Raw genomic sequence first — 26,871 nt, 5'->3', positions numbered from 1 at the left:
TCCGAAGGAGCTTCACCGGAAGTTCCGAAGGAGCTTCGCCACAAGTTCCGAAGGAGCTTCACCACAAGTTCCGAAGGAGCTTCACCGGAAGTTCCGAAGGAGCTTCACCGGAAGTTCCGAAGGAGCTTCACCAGAAGTTCCGAAGGAGCTTCACCAGAAGTTCCGAAGGAGCTTCACCAGAAGTTCCGAAGGAGCTTCACCAGAAGTTCCGAAGGAGCTTCACCAGAAGTTCCGAAGGAGCTTCACCAGAAGTTCCGAAGGAGCTTCACCAGAAGTTCCGGAGGAGCTTCACCAGAAGTTCCGGAGGAGCTTCACCAGAAGTTCCGAAGGAGCTTCACCAGAAGTTCCGAAGGAGCTTCACCAGAAGTTCCGAAGGAGCTTCACCAGAAGTTCCGCAGGAGCTACACCAGAAGTTCCGCAGGAGCTTCATCAAAAGTTCTGAAAGAACTTCACCAGAAACTGTGAGGGAGCACAATTTCTCATGAACAGACCGCGTGGACCACTCTAATGCAGCAGGAATTGAAATCGAAATCATGGCGGGCGCAAGCTGTCAGAGAGACACTATCATCATCAATTGCTCGCACGTCTTCCCTCGCCGCCTTCCCACTGTTGCATGATTTCGACGCCACTATGATTTCGACCGTCCATTGATCACATCTGGTGTGATGTGGTGTAGAAGGTTGGAATTTATTTGTAACAACTAGTGGGCAAGCTAACAGCCACCACTACCTAACAAAGATTTGCAGCGAGTGAGTGGCTTATGGCGAATTTTGTTTTCGTGGAAATTTTCTCGACGCTCGCTTGGAGGTCACCTTGCGAGGGAGAGAAGAGAAGATAAGGTGAATCGCAAAAAAAAAACGGAGAGGTAGCAGCGTTCGATTCAATAAACAATTCGGAGCACGAAATTGGAAAAGTTTTCACTTTGTAACGTGCACAAATCTGCACCACTACCGGCTTCGACCTCCAATGTGGCGTCTGGCAGAGGCTAGGTTTTCTTTTCGGTGGGTGCTCCTACGATTGAGGGTGATCCGAGTCCGGATCAAAAGTTTGCTGGGAATAGAATTTTGTGGGACAAAGTTTTTGAAATCGTCTGGTACCGAATTCCTTTAAATTTAAACTAGTTACTTCCAATTCCACTTCTGAAGATTCTTTGCTTTTACTTTGAAATGAATTTTCTGAATTCTCGAGCAGAGCCTGAGCACGATTCGAAATGCGTTATGCTCCCAGTGCAGAACAAAATAAAAATTGATAAGATATTGAGTGTTTTAATTGACAGATTTATTGATATCAAAACAAAGATACAGTAGGACTTCTGCCCTTTTTTTATTTTGAAAATTTTTGATTATAATTTGTTAAATTTTTGTTAAATTCATAAAAACATATTTAAAAAAAATTAATATTTTGAATTATTAAAAAAAAAAAAAATAGTTAAACGAAACAAAATTTGCAGTTAAACGTACCCCAGATAAACTTTCATCAACATAGCTACTTCGTATTCGCATTAAATGTGTCGTGTTGTTAAAAGCCACAAAACATGTCCATTAAGAATAGACTCTGGTGGCCCGGGAATAGTCTGAATTCAAAATGCTTTTCCCAGAAGCAATAAAGTTTGAAGACATCGTTTCAAGAAATAATACATAAAAGTTCGATTGCACGACAAAAAACAAGCAGAATTTCTCTCTTGCCTCTGAAACCGAAACAAGTGACATTTCAATTCGTAACTGAATCAATTTGAACAAACTTCATTACGTAAGCCATTCTCAAGGATCAGAGAGTGCTGTGTAACCCACTTGTAACGTTTTTGCTGAATAACTTTTGGAACTTAATTATGTTTACGTGTTGTCCATCCACCAACGCAACAACGGTGCAACTGAAAAAGTTACAAACCCCAAAAGCAGTTAATAAGAGCCATAACAACAAAATGCAAGTGCCTCGGCAGTAACGTGAAATTCCACACAAAAACCACAAAGCTCTCCTAAACACCTCACTTCCAAAGAAACGAGCCAAACATGAAAGCTTTGGTCCATGGTGGCGGCGATGTGAGAGGCGCGGAGAGAGCGGTCACCCAAGGAAAGCGGCATCGTTTTAACGACCCATGTGGGACATTTAATCCACTTCTTAACGAGCAGCAGCTCCAAACACAGAAACTCGGCGTGGTGGCGGCGCAATGTATTGCTGCATTGCTTGCGCGGCTGCTGAAAGGTTGATGCTGGCTGGCTGGCTGGTTGGAGCCGGACAAACTTTGGCCCGGTGCAACATACCAAATCATACTCACTTAAAGACGTCGTCGACGGCGATTGCCATGGCGAGGACGACGACGTACTGGTTTCGAACGTGCCAGCGCAAGTACAAATACCCCCTTTCTCCGCAAATAGCACCGCATTCCGTGTGGGAAATGTATAGTTGTACACCACGGTGCGCAATTGGTGAAGCGGTGACTGAACTACTATTGCTAGGGTATACCGGGGTGGGATGAGACGACACCATGAATGGAAGATGGGGCGTCAACTCCATTATTACTCGGAATCCTTAAATAAGAAAGTGCAAAGGATGTTGACAAGTTGATAAATTGCAATAAAATTCTGCGAAAAAAAAGATTGCGAACCGATGGGATTCGAACCTTCGATTCCGTATTCGCCTGACCAGCGCTTCAACAGAGTAGGCCATGAAACAAATAATTACTGTACTTTATAGAACGCTCAACTGTATCCAAAACTACTATCAACTGTTTTTTTTTTTGCAAACTTCTACTTTTTGACTAAGACGACAATAATTAGAAACGTAATGTTTTTCCATAAAAAAAATCAGAATGATCAAGCTGCATCACTTGATACGATCTAAACAGTTCCCCTAAGCACCTTACACGAAATAGCCGGGGAGCGGTGGTGCGCTGCAGCAGTCAGTGGAGAGTAGTTTTTTTTTTTGGCCTGACACTTGGTCCACAATTTCACTTACTCTTTTCCTTTTTGTCAACTACTATTGGGGGCGAGAAGAAGCGACTGAGAGTAAGAGTCGAGAGGAGATTTTTTGTCACCTCAATCGTCTCGTTTGGGACCTCTTTGGAACTGTGTATGTAGCGCGAACTGGCGTTTTTCTTTTATTATTCAAAGTCACATGAGCGTTTGAAATTTGTTAAGTAGGGTTTAAATAAAACCAGAGGGCTTGACTGGCAGACCCTAAACGGTTCGGCGAAAGGAAAGCTTTGCGCTTTGAAAAGCGCGGAACTGTTGTGCAGGTACTGCCTGCGAGTGAGATCTATCCATCAAGTGATTGAATCTCGTTAGCAAATCTGAGTCAGTTGATTTCATTACATATTTTAACGAACAAATGAAGCCACAGCCGATTTGCCTTCCTTTTTCATACGTTAGCTAGTGCTCCAAGATTATTGATTCAAGCTAAAATGATTCAGTTATAGTTCATGCAATTGTCAGAAATTGAAATGCTAATACTCTATTCAAAATTATTCTTGGCGGCACGTTTACTTTTCGGCATCTCTTGATGTTACTTTTTGAATTGATAAATTTTTCAACTTAGTTTTTTTTTAATTGTATATTATTTTTTGTCAGTAATAGATTTGGCTAATCATTGTTGATAGACGAGACTGCTTCTCGTTAACTTCTATTTTTTTTATTTTACTTTGCTTTTATTTGAACTCAAACAACTCTACCAAACCAGCCTTCCACAATCAGAGATGCCAGATATACAGATTTTTCTGTATTATACAGATTTTTGAAGAAAACCTTTAAATGAATCGCAGGAGGATTTTTGTAAAGAATCCTGTGGGATTTTCTGAAAAAAATCCTTGTAAAAATTTTCGAATAAATCTTCAAAAGAATATAAAAAAAAATCTTTCAAGGCTTTGTTAGAGGAATTCCAGGAGGAACTTCTGAAGCATGTCATGAAAGATATTGCAAAATAATTCTTCGTTAAATTACAGGAAGAACTCCCGGTAGGATTTCTGGAAAGATATCTGAAAAAAATGAAGGAATCCCTAAAGAAAATAACCAAATAAATCTTCAAAGGAATTTTCGAAAAAATCTAGAGGAGTTTTTTGAAGATTTTTTGCAAAAACCCCGAAAACAAAAATCTTGAATTTCTGAAGGAATTTAGAGAAAACTTTTCAAAACTATCCCCGATTAAATAAATTCCTAGAATACGTAGTTTCTTTGGTGGAATTTCTGATTTAATCAAATATATTTAAAACTGACACCTCCTCATTCTCTTGGAAAATTTATAAGGTTGTCCCTGGTGGATTTTTCCAAAAAACAAATGAATAAAATTCCTAAAAATCGCGTGGACGATTTTCTGATAAAACATTTGGAAAAAATTCTGAAGGAATCTTTTGATTTATTTCTGAAGCTTTTTATAGAATGTTTCCTAAAAGCCTCTCTAGACAAATTTCTGAAAAAAAATCCTGACTTTCTCAAGCAATCCGTACAAGATTATCCAAAAGAAAAGGCTAAGAAAACGAATCCTAGGAGAAATTTCTGCAACTATTTCCTAAGAAAAAATATTCAAATGCATCCTTGAAGAACTTTTTAAAGGAGTCGATGAAAAAATCCCTGTGGGAATTTCAGGAGGTATTCTTGATGAAATTTCCTAGGGAGTTCATTTAGAAATTCCCTGAGGAATTTTCGGTAGATTTTCAGCAGAACAAAAAACGGGATTTTCTCAAGCATTTACTAAAGAGTTCTCAGGAGAAATTTCTGAATTTCTAGAAGAAGTAATTCCATCTCGGCCAGCACGAACAGAAGTGTTCCCAAAGTGCCAATGTAATAATGAAGGAACAAATTCAGTAGGTTCTCCAGCCCAGTAGGCTGCCACCCATTTTACGCTAAAAACATCTAAATTTGATCAAAAACCTGATTTCTCACAAGTATGAAAGTGCAAAAATGGAAAAATTTAAAGATTTTAGGAAATACCTGAAACTATGCCATAAACATAAAAGTCCACCCACTTGAAAGATTTTTTTTACGATTTTTTTATTACACATCAAAAATAGAACTGATTTCATAAATCTCGTCGCGTTATAAACCTTAGGACGCATTTTCAAAAAGTTGCTGTTGTTAAAATGGTTGCTGTCAAAACTCTTCGCCATGCTTTTTTTTCATAATTTTCAGAAATGGCAATTTTGAAACACCTTAATTGGGCTGTACCATAAAAAAATGACATCTGCAAAGTCAAGGTAGTCCATCATTAAATGAAGGATATACATATATGAAGCATTTTTGCAGAACATTCCGATTTCCTAAAAACTCATTCAGAGGTTCACCGGGGCAATTTTTAAAAAATTACAATTCTTTATAGAAATTCTTGAACAAAGCATTTCTTCGTTATGCTTCTTTAAACTCTGTTTTTTTTTTCAATATTTTAGAGTTTTTCCATAAACTACAAGCCATTCTTGAAGAATATTGGTTTTTGAAATATGTCGTCAATATACGATAGAACTCTTTTTTGTTTGCTGACAATTTTTTTTTTAGATTTTTTCATAAAAAAATCCCAAAAAAATACATGTAGTTTTTTTTACTTCTAACCATGCAAGCTGATTCCGATGTTAGTTTTTATATGCGTCATTTATCAGAAAAATAATTAAAAAAATGTCTAGAAGCTGAAATATAACGCTTTTAGTCAATGAACAATATTTTAAATGTTTGCAATACTTTGTATATTGGCCATTGTGATGGAAAGGTCTATTTTCCTTTCTCAGCACAAAAAGGTTCTATTTCAAGTCATTACTCTTGAAGAATGCCCAGATAGTCTATTCCTGATATACGAAAAGAATGTTAACTTCAGAAATTGTCTTCCCAAAAATTACTATTGTTATTTTAGAAAAGTCAATGGAGACATTTGAAGTGAAACTATCAGTAAAGTTCCTGGTAAAAATTATGAAGATAGATTTAAAAAAAAATCTATTTTTAATTATGTCCTGGAGCACAGAAAAAAATAACAACAAGTTTTTTAGAAGGGCAGAGTTGCACATAGAAAAAACTGAAACATAAGGATATATTTTCTTTATTTTAAATTTGAATTCAGTATGTGAAAAAATTCTACCACTTTTAGTGTCTAGATCCAGTGAAATTTTATGGAGCAAAGAAAGTTTAAAAACCTATACTCTGAACATTTTTTTTTATTTTTGAAAAAAAAAATTTTTTTTTTTAATAATCTTTTAAAGATGACGTGGAAAAAGCCCTTGTGGAACACTTGAAGAATATCACTGTAAAACCGCAAATCAATTGGATCGGATTGATTTATTATTGGTAAATGATTGATAATGATGATTTAGAGATTTTTACAATTTTTGGTTTTCGATGTTTATTTTAATATTCCTTTTTTTTCTGATAGGAAATAATTATCATTCTTCCAAAACTCATTTTTGTCGAAATTTCTTTTTAAAAATGGTCACGGTAAAACGGAAAACATTTTCCACCAAGGTTAAATTCAGGAAATACCTTGATTCTTCCTCAAAATGTATATGAAAATCAATTTTGAAAATATTAGTCGAAGATTTAAAAAAAAAAAGAAAATGGGGAAATGCATCCATTTTCGCCCTAAGCTTGAAATTTAAAATCTTGTTTAAATATGGTATTCAAGAAGCTTATTCTAAGTTTAATTATATTTAAACTTTCAATTTTGAATTCAACCATTCGAAAATATAAAAAAAAATATTTCTTTACGCTCTGTGCAAACTTAGTGAAATTTGAAGAACATTACTCGGATAAAAACGTTGGCTGAAGAAACTCAATCCGTCCACCAACATCACCAACCAAAATCATATGTTATCAAGTCATGTGTAAGACAAACTTTGCGCAAAAACCGAAAAGTTATTCTACGCATTAAACTCTTGCGGCGTCCCACATCAAGGACGGACGGGCGTAAGTGTAAACCCAAGCAACACAAATTTTAATGTGCGTTCCACAAATTCGAGTGCTTCAGCTCGAAAACCAAAGAGCAAACAGATTTTTCAAACACGAGGATTTCCGGGAAATCCAATCTCAAGCCTGTATGAAGAAATGTTACGCGCTACATTTCATGTTCAAAGTTGGTGATGGGCGCGAGACGTACATATGGGTAATGTGTTTACTTACTCGAGTTGAAAAGTTTTTGAGAAATGTATCTACATACTGGAGGGACCTTCGGAAAGTAAGACCTACTGCCCACTCCAGCTGTGGCGACCTGCATATTTTCTCGCAGGGAGGGAGCGATGAACGAAGCCCGAGTAAGTGCTCCAAGAAAGGGGAAACGTTTCATTACTCAACTTAGTCTACTGGAATCATACTGTTTTCAATTAGGGTATTTGTGCCTATCTTAGTCTCATTAAGGATGTGCAACATGAAAAATCACTCACAGCGCAATGTATACGCTTCAAACTTAATGATACAAACCTTTAACACACGTGCTCACTTCCACTGTTGATCTTACGATGCACTAGAGTGGGATTTACCTTCAATATTTGATTTAATTGCGATCACAAATCGCGAGCCACTCGCACCTATCTTCAGCACACCGTAAAATTTTCATCTCATCACGGTCCACCGGGTGGCCCCTTATTCATCTCAACAGTATTTACAGCAAATCCACAACCACTCTCACATTTTCTCATCGTAGAGCATTCTGCACTCACCCACTAACGCACTCCCTTTCCCTAGCAGGTGACAGTTTCATTGTGATTGTTTTCCTCTCTCGCAAAGGAGAAGTCATAACAATGTGCGGCGCGACGAATCGTCTATGCTCGCTCCCCACGTTTTGCACTCGCATACATTCACAGCTGATTGGCAAATCAGTGCTGCCGAACTGGATGATAGTTCGTAAAGCTTGAGCGGTAGCAGCATATTTAGATGAAAACCAAACCAAATATTTTGAAAGAAATGGCGTTGGAAAATGAAATTATTGATCGATTTGCGTAGAAGTTCGATTACCAAGATGTTAAACCAAGAAACGACCATATTCTGATTGAAAAAACATCGTATTTGTAGTGACCAAATCTCATTCAATTAACTACTTGTTTCTTGATGTCTGGCACCGCTGTGATGCTTGCTTTGGTGCTTCGGCAGAGATGTGCGCCGCGGTTAAAACATCATTTTTGGTCGTCGGCGGTGGCGGCGTTAAAAATGAGAATTCAATATTTCGCTCTTTTACATCTCATATAGCGAAACATTTTAACAAACTATACTTTGCATATGAGAATGTAAATACACTAAAACCTCAATTTATGCATGTTATTTTAATGCACTTTTTAATTTATGCACCTTTTTTTATGACCTGCATAAATTAAGGGAAAGCTACTCAGAACCAATATTGTGCATAAGAATATTTAATAATGACGGTAACTATTGCAACGGCGGCTAAAGGGTGTTTATAATGATGAGTAAATGGAAGTCACAGGGGAGTTTTAGGGGGTTCCCAGAGGTTTCCGCGAGGTATCAGGAGATCTCCGGGGGGTTTTCGGGGGTCTGAGGGGGTTTTCGAAAGCATTGCAGAGAGTTTCAGAGGATTTTCGACGGGGTTTGGAGGCGTTACTGGTACGTTTTCGGGGGTTTCCGAGGATCTCACGTGCGTTAAACGGGTGCAAGTGGGTCTTAGATGGATTCGGAGGCGTTAGGCAGGCGTTTTTGGGGGTTCAGATGCGTTACATTGGGTCCGAGGGGATTTTAGAGGGATTTTGGAGGCATTTCAGGAAGTTTCAGAGCATTTTTGGCGGGATTCAGAGGCCTTATGGAGGCGTTTTCGGGGGTTTTGGAGCGTCGCAGGTGCGTTACATGGGGTACGAGGCGGTTTAAGGGGAATTTTGGAGCCATTTCAGGAAGTTTCAGAGCATTTTCGGCGGGATTCAGAGGCGTTACGGAAGCGTTTTTTTTATGCACAAATTTCCCTCATTTTATGCCTTTTTAAATTTATGCACCCCCAGCCATGTGCATAAATTGAGGTTTTAGTGTAGTAACTTGTAATTGCGCACTCGTATATAGTGCGGCAGACAATTAAACGTTCCATAATAAATAAAAAAAAATCCATAAGGCGCAGTCCACAAATTACGTAACGCTCTTGGGGGAGGGGGGTAGTATGGCCAAGCGTTACGGCCCATACAAAAATTTTTGGATTTCCATACAAAAAAGCGTTACGGAGGGGGAGGGGGGTGGGGGTCGCAAAAATATAAATTTTAGCGTTACGTAATAAATGGATGCTGCCTAAATAATTCTTAAGTTATGGCATGAATTGAATTATTAGAACCTGAATTCTTCAGATTTCATTACATCAGAGAAAATTGGGTTGATTTTGAAATTCCTCACATTTTGTATGTATGTAATGAAAAATTGACCCCCTCAATTATAAACGTACGTCGTTATGACGTCACGCGGGGAAAAGCATGCATGCTGTCATTGCATGCTTTATACACCTTGTATGAGGGTGTATGGTGAGGGTGTGCAGGTGAGGGCTTTGACACATGAGGCGACTCTGAAGGTCAAGGACATCGATGAGATCACCGAAGTGGAAGAGCTCGTCACGGCACTGCGGCAACAGTGCGATGTGCAGGTGGCCGCCGCAGCCGTTAAGCTACGGAAAGGGCCAGCAGGGACACAGGTAGCTTTGGTTCAGCTACCTGTGGCGGACGTCAAAAAGTCCGTTAAAGTAGGGAGCATAAAGGTGGGTTGGTGTGTATGTCACCTGACATTCCACGAGCCACCAGAGGTTTGCTTCAGGTGTCTGGAACCAGGACACAAGTCGTGGGACTGCAAAGGCCCCGACAGGCGCAAACTGTGCAGGCGATGCGGCGCTGAAGGTCATAAGGCCCAAAGCTGCACGAGTCCGCCCATCTGCATGATCTGTACCGGGAAATCCTCGAACAACAGACATCCGATGGGTGGTCCAAGGTGCCCGGCCTTCAAGAAAGCCGCAGTGAACAACAAATCACAGTGCAGGTAACGCAGCTGAACCTGAACCACTGTGATGCGGCTCAGCAACTGCTTTGTCAGGCAGTTTCTGAGTGGGAGACGGATATCGCCATCATATCGGACCCATACCGAGTACCCGCCGGCAACGGCAACTGGGTCGCGGATGGGACCAGAAAAATGGCGGCGATATGGACGACGGGTAAATACCCCGTTCAGGAGTTGGTGTCTACTACCTATGAGGGCTTCGTGGTCGCCAAAGTAAACGGGGTCTTCTTCTGTAGCTGTTATGCGCCTCCGCGGTGGCCGATCGAGCAGTTCACGCAAATGCTGGACCGCTTAACGACCGTGCTAACAGGGCGAAGGCCGGTGGTAATAGCGGGCGACTTTAATGCCTGGGCCGTGGAATGGGGAAGCCGTTTCACGAACCAGCGGGGTCAGATCCTGCTAGAAACACTGGCCATCTTAGATGTCGACTTGGCTAATGTCGGTACCAAGAGTACCTTTAGTCGGAATGGAGCGGAGTCAATTATTGACGTGACCTTTTGCAGTCCTGGCCTAACAAGTAGTTCGAACTGGAGAGTAGATGATGGCTACACTCACAGCGACCACCTGGCGGTTCGCTACAGTATCGACTACAATAACAGCAGACAGCGGATAGAAGAAGAGGCGGCTAGGTCAAGGCCAAGCCCTCGCAGATGGAAGACATCATACTTCGACGAAGGGGTATTTAGGGAGGCGCTCCGCCGTGAGCGAAACTTAATCGGTTTAGACGGCGACGAGCTGGTAGCGGTGCTCTCACGTGCGTGTGATGCGACCATGCCTAGGCGAGTCCACCCTAGAAATGGGAGGCCACCGGCTTACTGGTGGACCGACGCGATTGCGGACCTGCGCCGCGCCTGCCTAAGGGCTAGGCGGCGGATGCAGCGAGCACGATCAGAGGAAGAGCGAAACGAACGGCGGGTGGTGTTCGCCGCTGCAAAAGCCGCGCTTAAGACCGAGATAAGAGCAAGCAAAAAGGCCTGCTTTGAGGGTCTCTGTCAGAGTGCCAATACGAACCCGTGGGGTGACGCCTACAGGATCGTTATGGCCAAGACGAGAGGTGTGATGGCTCCTACAGTGCAATCTCCAGAGATGTTGGAGGGGATCATTGGAGGACTTTTTCCGCGTCATGATCCTAGTCCTTGGCCTCCTTTCGTAGGACAGCCGGGGACTGGGGCTGGCGATGAGGAGAGGGTCACCGATGTGGAACTTGCGGGGATAGCTAAGTCCCTTAGCGTAGGTAAGGCCCCAGGTCCGGACGGAGTTCCGAACCTGGCCTTAAAAGTAGCTATTGCAGAGGCTCCCGAGATGTTCAGGTCTGCTATGCAGAAATGCCTGGACGAGGGAGTTTTCCCAGAAGCTTGGAAGAGGCAGAGCCTGGTACTATTGCCAAAGGCGGGGAAACCACCCGGAGACCCGTCGGCATATAGACCAATATGCTTGATTGACACGGCGGGGAAGGTGCTCGAAAAGATTATCCTCAATAGAATGTTGCGGTTCACCGAGGGCGAAAATGGTCTTTCGAGTAACCAGTACGGCTTCCGGAAGGGGAGGTCCACCGTAGACGCTATCTTGTCGGTTACAAAAACCGCCGAGAAAGCACTCGAGCCTAAGAGGAGGGGAATTCGCTTTTGCGCGGTAGTGACTCTGGATGTAAGGAATGCGTTTAATAGCGCCAGCTGGTCTGCTATTGCCGATGCGCTCTTGCGTCTGGGGATACCGGAGTACCTGTACAAGATTCTCGGAAGTTACTTTCAGAATCGTGTACTAGTCTACGACACGGAGGTGGGTCGGAAGTGCTTTCACATAACCTCAGGAGTCCCGCAAGGTTCCATCCTGGGTCCGGTGTTATGGAATGTCATGTACGACGAGGTGTTGAGGTTAGAGTATCCAGTGGGAGTGGTGATTGTCGGATTTGCCGACGACATTACGCTCGAAGTCTACGGTGAAACGATCGAGGAGGTAAAGTTGACTACCAACCACTCGATCAAGGTTGTGGAGGCGTGGATGCGGTCCAGGAAACTGGAGCTGGCTCACCACAAGACAGAGGTGACGGTTGTTAACAACCTGAAGTCGGAGCAGCAGACGGAGATCAGTGTAGGAGACTGTACTATCCTGTCAAAGCGCTCCGTCAAACACTTGGGCGTGATAATCGACGATAAGCTTACTTTCGGTAGCCACGTCGATTATGCCTGTAAAAGAGCCTCCACAGCTATTGCGGCACTGTCCCGGATGATGTCCAATAGCTCTGCGGTGTACGCCAGTAAGCGCAAGCTTCTGGCTAGTGTTGCTACATCCATACTTAGGTATGGCGGCCCGGCGTGGGGCACCGCGCTAAGTACTAAATGCTACCGACGGAAGCTGGAAAGTACTTACAGGCTTATGTGCCTGAGGGTTGCGAGCGCGTACCGTACCGTGTCACACGACGCTCTCTGCGTCATTACTGGTATGGTGCCTATCAGCATTCTTATCAGTGAGGACATGGAGTGCTTCGAAATGCGCGGCACAAGAGGCATACGCAGGACTGTCAGGATGGCCTCTATGGTCAAATGGCAGCGCGCGTGGGACAGCTCCACCAAAGGAAGGTGGACCTATAGGTTGATACCGAGGGTAGATAGTTGGATTAATAGGCGCCATGGGGAAGTCACATTCCACCTGACACAGGTCCTTACAGGTCATGGTTGCTTCCGACAGTATCTACACCGTTTCGGGCATGCGGATTCTCCCGAATGCCCAGTGTGCAATGGTTTAGAGGAAACGGCGGAACACGTTTTGTTCGTGTGCCCGCGTTTTCGCACAATGCGTGACCGCATGCTTGCCACATGCGGGGAAGACACAACTCCGGACAACTTGGTCCAGAGGATGTGTAGGGATGAGTTTGGCTGGAACGCCGTTTCAACGGCTATTACCCACATCGTCTGGGAGCTACAGAGGAGGTGGCGCGTGGACTCGGAGAATGGCTAGTCCAGATGCAGTACAAGAGGTGGTCCAGGGGTTCGGAGTCGGCTTCGTAGGTCATACCGGTGCCCTGCGGTCGAGATCGACCCTTACAACGATTAAGTGGCCGCGGAGAGGAAGTCCCGGTAGCGGTGCTGTCGTGGCGTCGGTCTACTGGGTTGGATCCGAGCCCGCGGTTGGAAAGGGGTCCCCGGCAAGGGTCGGGGTAGGTGAGATCCTGCTGTCTGCAACCTACGGGTGCATCTGATAGGGCCTGAAGGGTAGTGATACCCTTCCTTGCGGGCAGGTCAGATCGGGTTGCACGTGGGCATCAGTTCTTGATGTCCGCTCAGCAGTAGGGCGCGGGCTGGGTTGACCCTGCCCGCCTTCCGAGGACAAAGGGAGTGGCGAGGACCACTCGGGAAACTGGCTAAGCGCCAGCATGCTACCGTGATGGACTCTCCAAAGCGAGTCATCGATGTTCGTTGCTGCAGGCTACGCAGCTAACCTTGTGGGTGCGATGTGCACTAGCCCCTCTCTGAAGCAATACCTTCTTGGTGGTTCCGGAGAGACGTAGGGTTTGGCGACCATAGGAATGGTTTAGTGGGTACGAGGAGAGAGTAGTCCTGGATTTTACTTTTGTTGTAGAAGACAGCCTGTCAGACCTACACTACCCTAACCTTCTGTTAGGGTGTCTGTTGAGCAGATTATCCCCCTATGGTTTAGAAGGAAAAAAAAAAAAAAAAACACCTTGTATGAAGAATATGATATTTGCTAGGATTTTATATGATGATATATAAGTGACTAAAAAGTAACTAAAATCTCAACAGGATCATTGAACGAAATATTTTGTTTATTCGGCAATGAATGACATGCATTCATTTTGGGAGCGTTTAAACTTAAACGATTATTTTCTGAAGATTATTGGGGAAATTCTAAGTTCGGCGGCGTGGTTAGTTTTAAGCTGGCGGCGTGCTAGAAAATCAAAACATCCGGCGGCGTGAAGTAATAAATCTCGACGGCGCACATCTCTAGTCCTTGAGACAAAATGAGATGAATATAGGTACTAGGCCGAAGAAGGGGGCTTTTACCCTATGTTCTGACCAGACAGTCATTTCAAATATTTCAATTCCAATGGAATTGGAATGGAATTGGAATTGGAATGGAATTGGAATGGAATTGGAATGGAATTGGAATGGAATTGGAATGGAATTGGAATGGAATTGGAATGGAATTGGAATGGAATTGGAATGGAATTGGAATGGAATTGGAATGGAATTGGAATGGAATTGGAATGGAATTGGAATGGAATTGGAATGGAATTGGAATGGAATTGGAATGGAATTGGAATGGAATTGGAATGGAATTGGAATGGAATTGGAATGGAATTGGAATGGAATTGGAATGGAATTGGAATGGAATTGGAATGGAATTGGAATGGAATTGGAATGGAATTGGAATGGAATTGGAATGGAATTGGAATGGAATTGGAATGGAATTGGAATGGAATTGGAATGGAATTGGAATGGAATTGGAATGGAATTGGAATGGAATTGGAATGGAATTGGAATGGAATTGGAATGGAATTGGAATGGAATTGGAATGGAATTGGAATGGAATTGGAATGGAATTGGAATGGAATTGGAATGGAATTGGAATGGAATTGGAATGGAATTGGAATGGAATTGGAATGGAATTGGAATGGAATTGGAATGGAATTGGAATGGAATTGGAATGGAATTGGAATGGAATTGGAATGGAATTGGAATGGAATTGGAATGGAATTGGATTGGAATTGGAATGGAATTGGAATGGAATTGGAATGGAATTGGAATGGAATTGGAATGGAATTGGAATGGAATTGGAATGGAATTGGAATGGAATTGGAATGGAATTGGAATGGAATTGGAATGGAATTGGAATGGAATTGGAATGGAATTGGAATGGAATTGGAATGGAATTGGAATGGAATTGGAATGGAATTTGAATGGAATTGGAATGGAATTGGAATGGAATTGGAATGGAATTGGAATGGAATTGGAATGGAATTGGAATGGAATTGGAATGGAATTGGAATGGAATTGGAATGGAATTGGAATGGAATTGGAATGGAATTGGAATGGAATTGGAATGGAATTGGAATGGAATTGGAATGGAATTGGAATGGAATTGGAATGGAATTGGAATGGAATTGGAATGGAATTGGAATGGAATTGGAATGGAATTGGAATGGAATTGGAATGGAATTGGAATGGAATTGGAATGGAATTGGAATGGAATTGGAATGGAATTGGAATGGAATTGGAATGTTATCGGAATGGAATGGAATGCTTATTTGAGATGCTAACTTCCAGTGGTGGTCAAAGTATTTCAAAAATCAGTATTCTAGCAAGCATTAAATCGAAAAACTTCTGATTCAATGCCCCAAACTGGTTCGTTCCCCCGCCGGTAAATGCATTAGGAAAATATGGCTTTCAATTAAACTTCTTGAAGAAAGGGCAAGTCAGTCGTCCCTACAAAAAGCAACCAACCCGTGCGGTACTAAGTGGTTGACTTATGGATTCAATTTCTTGAAAAGGCTACATTCCCTCCCTCTGGGTCCAAACCCGATCAATCGAATTGAATGCTGCTGTTGATGATGGTGCTCGCATCCAATCTCCGGAGGGACAGACAGTCAGTGGTGAAATGGTAGGGTGGTAAATTGCCCTCAAACGACATGGAGCGATCCAAGTGGACGAACGGAGCCTGATCTGGGTCAGCGTCGTCGCTTGGATTGGATTGCACGTGGAGGCGTTGCTCTGGGCACTGCCCTCTTCGAACGGACAGAAAGAGATCATCAGCACGCGCGGCGCGTTGGTGGTTGTGGCTGCGGCACCAACGGCAACGAACGTCTTGATGCAGGTCAGAAACAAGCTGCTTATTTCGTCGAACCGCGAAACAGGAAAGGGTAGATTTTCTGGGAGCAAGCAACCAGTTGCCCCAAAGTGGATTTCGCGATGCATTGCCGACTAGACTGGGGACCAACACTGGGTTTCTCAATGCGGGTCCCGGGATGTCGGCGGCTGACTGAGTCTGAGTGGTATTATTAGGTAGAGCATTTTTTTTTGCGTTTTCGTAAGCCGGATTTGACTGCGAAGGCGGCGTCGGCCGTCGGTCGGCCGACAAGAGCCGCGTAGGTTCGAACGCGCCGCGCGACAACCGAGGCGCGCAGGCAGATTTCAATCTAATACGGGGCAAAGTGAAAGTGTATCCTGCCTTTTTTTGAAAACCGTAGCAAGTAAAGTGCTGAACGGATTACTAACGTAAACGAAAAATAAAAATGTACCATTGCTAAATATGCGGTATCCGCCGCAGTTAGGCGGACTTTTAGTAAAAACTATTATACATCTGACTTTTGAGTAACGATCGATTTGGAAGCAAGTCGCCGTTTTGACCGCTACTTTTTTGACTTTGAAAAGCAAAAGTTTTCATGATTTCCGGCATGAAGCTCTAGTTCAATTACCTAATAAATTCTTGGTGGGGTATTTGGCTAAATTTATGGGAAAACACCTGAGGAAATGCTATTGCAAGAGTAGTGTCTAGAGAAACATTCTAATGAATTTCTTGAAAAAAAATTGAAAAAGAAGGTCCAAAGAAAACAAAGAAAAGTAGGGCCCATATAGCCGAGGCGGTAAACGCACGGGTATTCAGCATGACCATGCTGAGGGTGACGGGTTCGATTCCCGGTCGGTCCAGGATCTTTTCGTAAAGGAAATTTCCTTGACTTCCTTGGGCATAGAGTATCTTCGTGCCTGCCACACGATATACGCATGCAAAATGGTCATTGGCAGAGGAAGCTCTCAGTTAATAACTGTGGAAGTGCTCATAGAACACTAAGCTGAGAAGCAGGCTTTGTCCCAATGAGGACGTTACGCCAAGAAGAGAGAAAGAGAGAGAGAGAGAGTCCAAAGAAAACGCAAAAATAAAAAATAGATCGAAAATTGGAAGCTCTACTTTTTGTAATTTTTGGAGTGATCCTTGGAACAACTCGCTAAACAATAATATCAGGAAGAATCACAGAAAGTTTTGATGGATCTGAGTGAATAATCTCAGTGAGAACCTTGAAAAATCCCTAGGGGAATTACTCTACAAATGCTTGATAAAATTCTAGGAAAATTTCAAGAAGAATTCCTTGATAGCTTTCTTGAAAAATATACCTGAGAAATAACAGGATGAAACCTAACAGGAATTGAAGGAAGTCCGTAGATAATTTCTGTGGAAACCTCGGAAGTAGTTCCTGAAGAAAAATAGTTGTTTTCTCCGAAGAAAACCATATAAGACTTCCTGAATGAACCCTTGGAGTAATTTCTAGAGAAATCATTGAAGGAATTTCCATAGAAATATCTGAAGAAATCCAGAGAGGAATTCCCGAAACAGTTCTGGGGGAAAATATGGAATACATTCTTAGCAAGAATTTCTAGAAGAATTCCTGCAGAAATTGCGGTAGAAATCACAAGAGATATTCTTGAAGAAAAAACTAGAGAGTGTCCTGTAAGAGTTCCAACAGGTGACTCCAGGAATTCCATCAAGGAAGCTCTATAGGAAGGTATCCTGAAAAAATCCCCCGAGATTTTGAGTAATGAGTAAATCCTGAAGAAATAACTAAAGGCATGCACACAGAATTTTCAAGAAATTTCAGGTCGAGTTTCTGGATGAATCCCAGTAGACATTTTCGAATGAATCCTAAGAGGAACTCTAAAACAAGCTTCTAAAAAAATCCCGAAAAACTTGGAGAACCAAAATGTTTGATAGGGTATGTGTGCCATCACTAATCTCATGCTCCCATATTTATCTTATTCGAAAACAAGCGATTACGGCACCGATTGATTCCGTCCTTTTTGTTTTCATGCGTGCTCACTTCCAACAAAAAATAAAAAAAAAGAAACAAAACAATCAATGCTTCAATCCTTTGTTTTTCGTAGGATGAAAATGGGAGTCACATGCTTAATAAGGGAACCAATACCCTACATGATCACGTGCTGATTTCTAAACCGTGCTTTGAACATTTTAAGAAAAACAAATTTTGACATTTCCTCGAAAATGCGAAGCTAAATATTTTTTGAAAAATATAGAGTTTTCCAAAATTCAACCATTTTACGTTGCAGTTAACCATTTTTCAATCTATTTGCATTGAAAGAAGGCTGAAAATAATATGTAAATGTAAATATGTAAAAATATATGAATTCGAGATATATGTAGGTAACATTCAAAAAGAATGATAGTTTGTATTTTTTCAACTTGAAAAAACTTTTAAAAATATTTATAAAAGTACATTTGAAGTACAATGTTTAAGTGGTGTGCTTCAATAAAAATTTCAGCATAATCGTAGCATTGGTTATAAAGAATAAGACGTATGAACGGCCCAACTTTGCTTGAAAATAGAAAGAAAATCGATTTCAAACCGTCAGCCTTGAATGAAAATCGAAAAAAAATTCCGCTTCACTTTATATTTTTTCCTTCTCGTTTGTGAACTCAGGGCATCTATCTGTATAAAACATGATCATCAGCTAACCGAGTTTAAAAATGCTGTAAACTAGTGTAATTATATTAGCAGGCAACGTTTGACGTTTGTTCTCTTCCAGAAGTAACTAAGTAGAAGAGTCTTTCAGCTATTTGGAACGATAATAGCTAAAAAGGTTGCACAGCGCTAAGAGAGCAGAAAAGTTTAGAAAATATTTGAACGTTTTCAAAGTTACGTGATATTTTTTCGTTAATACAAATGACGCAGGAGACATCAACCCAATCAACATTGATTATAAAATTGTTCAAAAAAGGCTGTGGGTGGAGCCTCGTGGCCGTGCGGTTACCAAGCGTATAAACGTACCATGCCATGGGGCGAGGGTTCAATTCCCGCTCCGAATGATGAAACTTTTCGCAAGAAATTTTTCTTCCTCGTATCCACTGGTGCTCGTAATGTGTGTCGTGTCCGTTGTCTAGTGTTAGGTTTCGTTCAGTCTGTACAGCCTCTGCTGAAGACGGTGTCCGTGTCCATTCTCGAAAAGAGGTTGTGATGATTTTTGTTGTTTATTTTTTTTTTGTTTTTATTTACGTGTATGACATAACGCTAATTCTACACTTTGTTTATTTTTTATTTTTTACAACAACAACAATGACAGCTAAAGATGCAAAGAATCTTCTTCAATGGCACGCATCGTTCAGGAGGAGACATCATTTGCAAGTAGAATTCGATCATTTCAAAGTAATATTTTAGTAGTTATTATGCTGCTAGGCTTTTGCGCATTCAATTTAATCGGGAATGTTGGGGTTGCAGAAACATAAAATTATTGCGCTTCGAAAATGGTGAATAATATCTTCTTGGAATGATGTAAATCAATTTGTTAATTTGTTAAAACTATCTCAAATAACAAGAAAACTCAGCTGAAAGAGTTTATTTATGTACGCATGTTTATGAAATGACGGAAAGCTTTCAGGGCTCATTTGGGCATACATATTTTTTTTTCATTCACGTTATCTAATTTTTCAATATGGTGACGACCATAATTGGAGAAAATAAAACAAAAGCAAGTTAACTTTTATAATTGTCACAATAAACCTAGCCGTGTCATAGTTTCTGCTTAGTGTTGTTACTAATCGAACGGATCGCCATCTGTTGAGAGTTTCAACAGTATTATTGTGGTAATAATGAATGCCAGAAGAATTACATATCGGAGAGTTTTGTTAACTCTTAAAATCTGGCTCTATGGATATCTTCAAGTATACAGTATACTGACAGGCTTGGTGGTCTAGTTTTTGATTCGCATGCAGGAGGTCCTAGGTTCAATCCCTGGCCTGTCCCTTTCCTTCTACTTTGTATCCTTGTATCTTTTAATCCACTTCCTCTATACTCTCCTCTCTACATATACAACTCATCTATATTTACATGTTCATATCCATCGCTAGAATCAGAAACGGTTGCAACGCCGTTTTCCTTCCTTTAAACTTTCACAGCATAGCGTCAATCTATCAGTTAACGCCTACGAGTTATGCAATCAAGCGAATTGTGCCGCTTTAGCTTAATAGAAATAATCGCACTAATCTATCACCTTACGCCTGGCATCCACGCACCAATGTGTGAACCCTCTGCCAACCATATCCCACCAACATTCCGACATCCGCATGAATTTGTGCAGGCGCAAAGATATATTCGGTATGATGTGGATACAAACGATTGCAATCATCATTTCCTTCCCCTTTCCCACATTGACCAGCAACCTGACGTGACAAGCGCCATTGTCGCCTAAAAAAATAATATAGATCACCAACGCTCACACACTGAAGATGCCTGCTAGTCCCCGGCAGATAATCTCATTGGTTCCTTGTGTGAGTGTGGCTGCTCTGGAGATACTGAAGTAGCATCTACTGGCGGTCAATCAAGCTCAAGCTCTTCAAGTATACTATAAAGCATTTCATTAATGGTGTTCATAAAAGTAGTCTTAAAACTGTGAGTTTTGGTTATTGCTATAATAAAGCCTCAATAAAAATCAAACAAAACCAATAAGCAATGAAATTGTTACTTGGGAACGCCAAAACAAAGTAAAATTAGCTTTACGCCTGTCTGCTACTCACTCTCTCAGCGTTCCCGCTTGTTCGTCTATGCACACTCCAGCTAATGTAACGTGGTACTTTTTTAGTAATTTTTAAGGGTTTTACGGTCCAAAGGTTACCCAAGCATGTTTGCTGCCCATGTTCTGCTCCTCGCTCCAGAATGTGCTACAGCATGTCATTTAAGAGTTAGAGCAGCGCAAGTTTTGGTTGTATAGAAGTTAATTTGACGTTATCTTAACACAATGCAAGAATAATGTCAAATAAACTTCTATACAACCAAGGCTTCCGCTGCTGTAACTTTTATATGACAAGTGTATAGCTTGGATTGTTTCAAGTTAGTTTTCTAACGATTAATGGAGCAATGGAGCAATGTAGATGTTCATATCTGAGTTGGTGAGTTCGTTTCATGCTATTATTATATTATGAAACCTTATCAGAATAATTTCATAGTAATCATGAAAGGTGTGAAAAATACTTCGTATTTCAACTATGATTTCATCTACAGTAACATTACATGTAACGAAGTGTAATTTGTATTTTTTTTTCACGGTTCTGGGCGTTTAAGCACAAACATATTTCAACATTTCAATTAACCAGGAGGAATCCGTCTTGCTTGTGCCTGTCACTGAGCGAAAACATAATTACTGATACAGTACATAACAAAACAAATTTCACTTTTTTTGATTGCCTGCATACAAAAGATTTAATTTTATTCAACCAACAATAAACGCCATTGGTCCATCGCCAGCTTTTCAGGTAGATCCTTATCCTACTTATGAGGGTGTCACTGAGTTGGTGGCTTCTCGTTGAGCAAATGCCATTGTGTATATTTTCACAACATTTTTGTATTATGGACTTCTTTCAAAAGTACTCATTCATATAGCATGGTTTCAGATCAAAAACTCCATGAATCAATCACAATATTGAAATGTATACCGCTTTTTTGAATTTCGAAGCACCGTTTCAGATTTTCTGGTCGTCATTCTTAGACTCTGTACATCTAGCCTATTCCAAATATACCCATATTACATGATTTTTGAGCCTTAAATCCTACCAACTACAATAATGATCCAAATGTATCATCTTCCTTAAACAAATGTTTTGAAGCACTGCACATCTTAAAAAGATCAGGGAGATTTTTCCTCAAATGTAACAGACAAACATTTAAAAGATAAGGTCGTGTGGAGGCAGTAATAAAATCAGAACATTGCTGTATGCCAGAGTCTTAACTCCACAAAACAGACACCATGTTAAATTTTCTGGTTAGCATTTTCAAACTTCGAACATCTTCCCCATATCATATATACCCATTCTACATGGTTCCTACACCCTTTTTCCAAGATTCGAACATTTTTTCTGGAATTCCTTGTGAATCTTCCAGAATTCCTGAATTCCGAATGATTTTTTCTGAAATTTTGTTGGGGATCCTACAGAATTTTTTCCAGAAGACCCTCGTAGGATTTTTTCTGCGTTTTACCCCCAAAGACATTTTCGTGGGATTCCTGCCAGAATTTATTCCAAGATCTGCCCAAATGTTGGCTGTTTCTTTGGAGATTCTAAGATAAGCAGATTTTTCCATGATTTTGCCCAGGATTGCCGCACAAGTTCTTCTATAGCAGAGTCCTGCGATTTCTCCTAGAGCTCCTCGCAGATATCAAGGAATTTTACTGTAGTGATTATTTCCAGAAATCTTCCAGGAACCATTACCAGAAATCGTCCCGAGATTCTGGATGCTCCTCTTAAGATTTATTCAACAGTTGCTCCCGGATTATTTGAAGAAATTTTCCAGAAGTTTTTCGGAATTTCTCCTATGATAAGTTAATAAATTTCCTTTTAAGAAATTCACGGAGAAATAGCAGATGTAATCCAGGTGAAATCTGGCAAGATACTCCGCAAAGATTTATTGAAGGAATCTCAAGAGGAACTGCAGAAGAAATCCTAGGAAAAACTGGATCATCTTGAACAGTTAGTTCTGAGAGTAATCGTGGGAGAAATGGTTGAGAAAAGTTTAGGAGGAACTTAAAATTCTCTAAAATTAATCTCTGGAAGCACTTCTGTAAAAATCTCCCAATAATCCCGAGAAAAGCTGTTGGAAAGCTACCCCGCTAAACTACTACAAGAAATTGCTGGATGAATTTTGGATGAATTTTGAAAGGATCCCCGAGAGCGAGAAACTCTGGAAGTATGTCAGGAAAACCTCAAGAAGAAATTCCGGGAGGTAGTCCGTCAGAGACCTCGATGAAAATCTTGTACAAATTCTGGGAGGAACTCTGGTAAAAACCCCTGCAACAACGCTTAGAAATCACGAAAGAACATCACAGAAATTGTCGGAAGTGACTATTTATGGGAGCGAATACTAAAATATAACATCTGGATGGAAAACTGGGAGAATTGAAGAAAGTCGAAAAAAACTCTGTTCAAAACTCTTGGACAAAACCCATGAATAATTTCAAGGATGAACTCATGGAAAGATTTCTGTGATAAATTGCGAAAGCGCTACGGGTGAAATCCAAGGCGCAATTTGATCAAAATTCCGAAATCTCAAAATAATACACCACCAGCAAAGTGCACAGACCTCTAAGTTCAGTTTCAAAACTATGTGAAGAATTCAATAAGCACATGGGCTTTGGGGTCACTTACTGGACTCCTGATTGTTTTCCCTAAATTTTTGAGTGTGTAGATGTATTTTTTTTTAATCCATATGGAATTTTCGTTGAAAATTTCAAATCAATTTCTTGCAATTGACCCAAAAATTCTGGAAAAAGTCTCAAAATGATCAATTTTGCAAAAACAAACCTGGTAGAATTCAGCGATTTGGTGGAATTTATTGAATAAACATACTTTGGGCATTTGTTCCCCTAAATTTTAATTATATTTTTGAGGGTATTTCTGTAAAGGGTATTGGTTCCCTAATTAAGGCTGCGTCCTACGAATAACAGAAGGATTGAGAACTGTTTACTTTGTTTCTTATTTTTGCATTTTTTGTTAGAAGTGAGCACACACAAAAACAAAAAGAATCAATTGGTGCCATAATTGCTTGTTAGCGAATAGGATAAATTTGGGTAATTGAGCTTACTTATGGCACTCGTACCCTTTAAAAAAATATAAACTTTATAAAATTTGTGCTAATTTTTGAAATATGAACTTTCGGAATTCCCCACTGGAAAACCTGGGAATTTTATTCTGTCTAACATCCTCTTTTTTAAAGTGGATTTAAAACTTTTGACCTATACATCATATTGAGGAGTGTAAAAAGCAATTGAAAGCTAATAGAAAATAGGTTATATTACAGAACACATCTTAAAATTTGGCTACTAGTACACTGAGGATACTTACTGAAAGTAAACAAGATTCACATCCCAATTTATCCTGTAAAATGTCAGTATTCCATTCGGGTATACGTATTAAACTTAGAGCTCGCGTGCGTGAGCATACTTTTCATAGATTTTTCATGCAATCTACATGAACACTACCAAGAATGGTCTTAGGGATAAGATTGTTGGAACCCAAAAATGGCTGCAATGATTGTATTGTATGGGAATTGTCATTCCAATTGTATGTTTGCATCGTATGACAACTATGTATTTCGATCTCAACTATGAAATTTGTCTTCAGTGTTTAATACTTGTCTCGACTGCAATAAGTTAAATCTAAGATTAACAGAAGGTGATTGTTGTAATGCTTACCTTATAATCACGATTCAAACCACAGAATCAATAGATAAATCCAACACGACGATGAAAACAGCAATCCACGAAATTTCAGCAACTTTTCTGAGAGGTTTCTATCACAATCACCGATTCACTCGTTTTTCCCAATAATCAAACTCCTTCTTTGTTTCCAATAAAATCACTCCAATTGAACCTGCCCCAAGATTCGACCCAACTGTAAAATATTTCACCCTCTTGAAAACATTCTTGGCATTTCACTTTGAAGCACTTTGAATTGGACAAAGGGCGACGACAGCCTGAGCAGCAGTCAACCTCAGTCGTTTTCTCGTTTTAGTCACACTGCACACTTTTTTCTTCTCCGTAGGTCGAAGTTTTCACAGAAAGTAGGATGAAAAAACTGACTGATATTGGGTTCTCCACGGTTCGGTTAAAGGATTTTCCGCTCCACTTTCCTCTCCGGTTTTCCTATGGGTCGTCGTCCAAGGTGTGTTGATTCAAGCCTTAATCCTCTTAGGGGTTGGCGCAATTTTTGCTGCTTTTTTCTCGATGCACATATAGCACAGCTCTGCTGCTCACACAGACACTCACTTCACTTCAATCTTGTTTGGGCTTAACTATCATTTGCAACACTTTTGTGCATAGACGGAGAAAATGGGTTATGTCAACTACACAGCTTTGCTTCGGTTATATCCACCGCTTGATCCGGTGGACCCCAATCCGTTAGGAAAAGAGAGATACCGACACTTTGTTCCGGAGCCGAGGGGGTTGTTTGTCTTCCGAAACGGAGCGGATTAGTTCCGGGGTGGCTTCGACGGCGATGGCGCGTTCCGGTGGATGCTGACAGAGCGTAACCAATCCTGACACCAATAGGTTCTTCTCTCTGGGTTCGGTTCGGTTTCAAGATCTTTCAATTACCGTTCGGGCACTTACACCTTGTAACTAGTTTCACTTCCAACTTCATTTACACTCCACGGGGAAAATTGGTCTCCCTCTCTCTTTTCCTTTGTGCTGACGACAATCAATTGTGTTATTTTAACTAACCAGAACACGATCAAACACACTTTCTTCGGCTGATCTCTTCCAAAGATATGCGGTTGCACCTTTCAACGATATTGAGGTGTTTCTAATCCACACATGAAAAGCACGTAGTCGTTGGTGAATACCGTCGAAAGTAGAACTGCTCACTAACAATATCCCATTTCATCGAACGCCACCTGAATCCCAATTGATTTCGCTTCTCCAAACTCCAACATTCAGCCGTCTAAACTCTTCTTTTCGTTAGCACGCACTTCACGTCGTTCAAACATATGTGTAACGCCCTCTCCGCAGTAGTTCACCAAAATCTTCCAAATACGCAAAAAATCAAGTGCTAATTGTTTCACTTCCCTAGGTTCTACACAGCCAAAACCACGTAAAAAATCATCCAGGCGAAACGCGATAAGCCCCAAAAAAACAGCCACACGCAATTCCTGTACGCAAGTAAAAGTCGGTTCGGGAAGCGCACGCACACCAACGTACAACCGGATCGTTAAACCCAAACCCCGGGAGGCAAAAAGAAATTTCCCCGACGACCGCCGTACTGGAAAAAAGAAACGGGAACTTCAACGCACTGCGCGGCCACCGCGATCGATAGCGACGAACCCGTTGCTCACGCGTACCCACACTCACACACGTTCACGCGCACTGCTAGTTGCTGCTGCTGCTGCTGCTACTGTTCTTGCTTTCGCCTGCGCCAGCTTCGGATGGACGACGGACGCACGGACAACAAGGCACTGGCCTTTCTCTTCGAAGTCGCGGTTTGCAAACTCAAACGTCGATCGATCGACGACACCACACAAGATCTCACCGTAGCGACGGTCTACGAACGAATGCTGGCTGGCGATGGATGGAGCCACCGAACCGCGATCACCGCGAGAGCCACCGCGCGCGATCGGGTTGAAAGGCGATCGCGACGAAGAAACCGCACCAGGTGAGAGCGACTCGACTCGCGTGCAGGAGTCTTGTTGAGAGAGTGGAACACTTTTCTTTCTTCATCGGATGACGCGACGTGGGGATCCGTGAGGCGCTGGGGGATCTTCGCGCGGGGAAATTGGGAGCGTAGAGTATGTAATGCATGCATGCGCTCAAGAGAAGCTTTCGGACGGTAGGCTTTACGAATGCGACGATGGACGGAACTTGCACTCCGTCACAACACGAAGGCAGTGAGCTGAGCTGGGTTTTGCGCGGCTTTGCTTTGTGTGTTTGCTAGCTGCTACTGGCTGGACGGCTATGCCGCCGGAGAGTCGATGATCGCGACGACGACGTGATCGTAAGCGGTCACGGGATTCAACGAAGCATGGGGTGGTTCTATTTGTTTGTGCAGAGTCCAAGTTTCTTCACTCATTCTTATAATGTTTTTCTTTTTTAACCTGGGTTGGAGCTGGATTGGCGGAAAATGTATAAACAAACAACGTCAAACAAACTTTAGTTTAGGGTTGGGGTTGAAACTGTGATCTCATCCAGTTCCAACCCAGGTTGGAACTGGATCAAAGAGAAAAACGGCATTAGAAACGTTTTTAAATAACTGATTGTTTATTTGTTTGGCAACCCTGATAAAAAATAAGGTAGGACAAGTTGAAACGGGTGGGGTAGATGAAACAGTGGGTTAACATGATTTTTTCTAATGATGATAAACAATTTGATTGCCATTACATATAGTTTTTGATTCAAGCAATCTTTTAGCGAAGGATAATTTTTCAAATTATATTGAAATC

At 41.4% G+C, this 26,871-nt stretch overlaps 1 protein-coding gene across 1 annotated transcript in view; it reads right to left on the bottom strand.

The window, feature by feature from the left end:
- The window catches only part of LOC109399288 (uncharacterized), a 691,732-nt gene extending 665,640 nt beyond the window's left edge, over positions 1-26,092 (bottom strand). The window contains exon 1 of the mRNA XM_062854141.1: positions 24,134-26,092. The gene's annotated coding sequence lies outside the window, so the exon portion shown is untranslated. The remainder of the gene's footprint in view (positions 1-24,133) is intronic.
- Positions 26,093-26,871: the final 779 nt, after the last annotated feature.

Source organism: Aedes albopictus, chromosome 2 (genome assembly GCF_035046485.1).
Source record: "Aedes albopictus strain Foshan chromosome 2, AalbF5, whole genome shotgun sequence".
NCBI lineage: Eukaryota > Metazoa > Arthropoda > Insecta > Diptera > Culicidae > Aedes > Aedes albopictus.
Note: the sequence above shows the minus strand (reverse complement) of the source record. Positions and strands in the feature narration are given on the sequence as shown.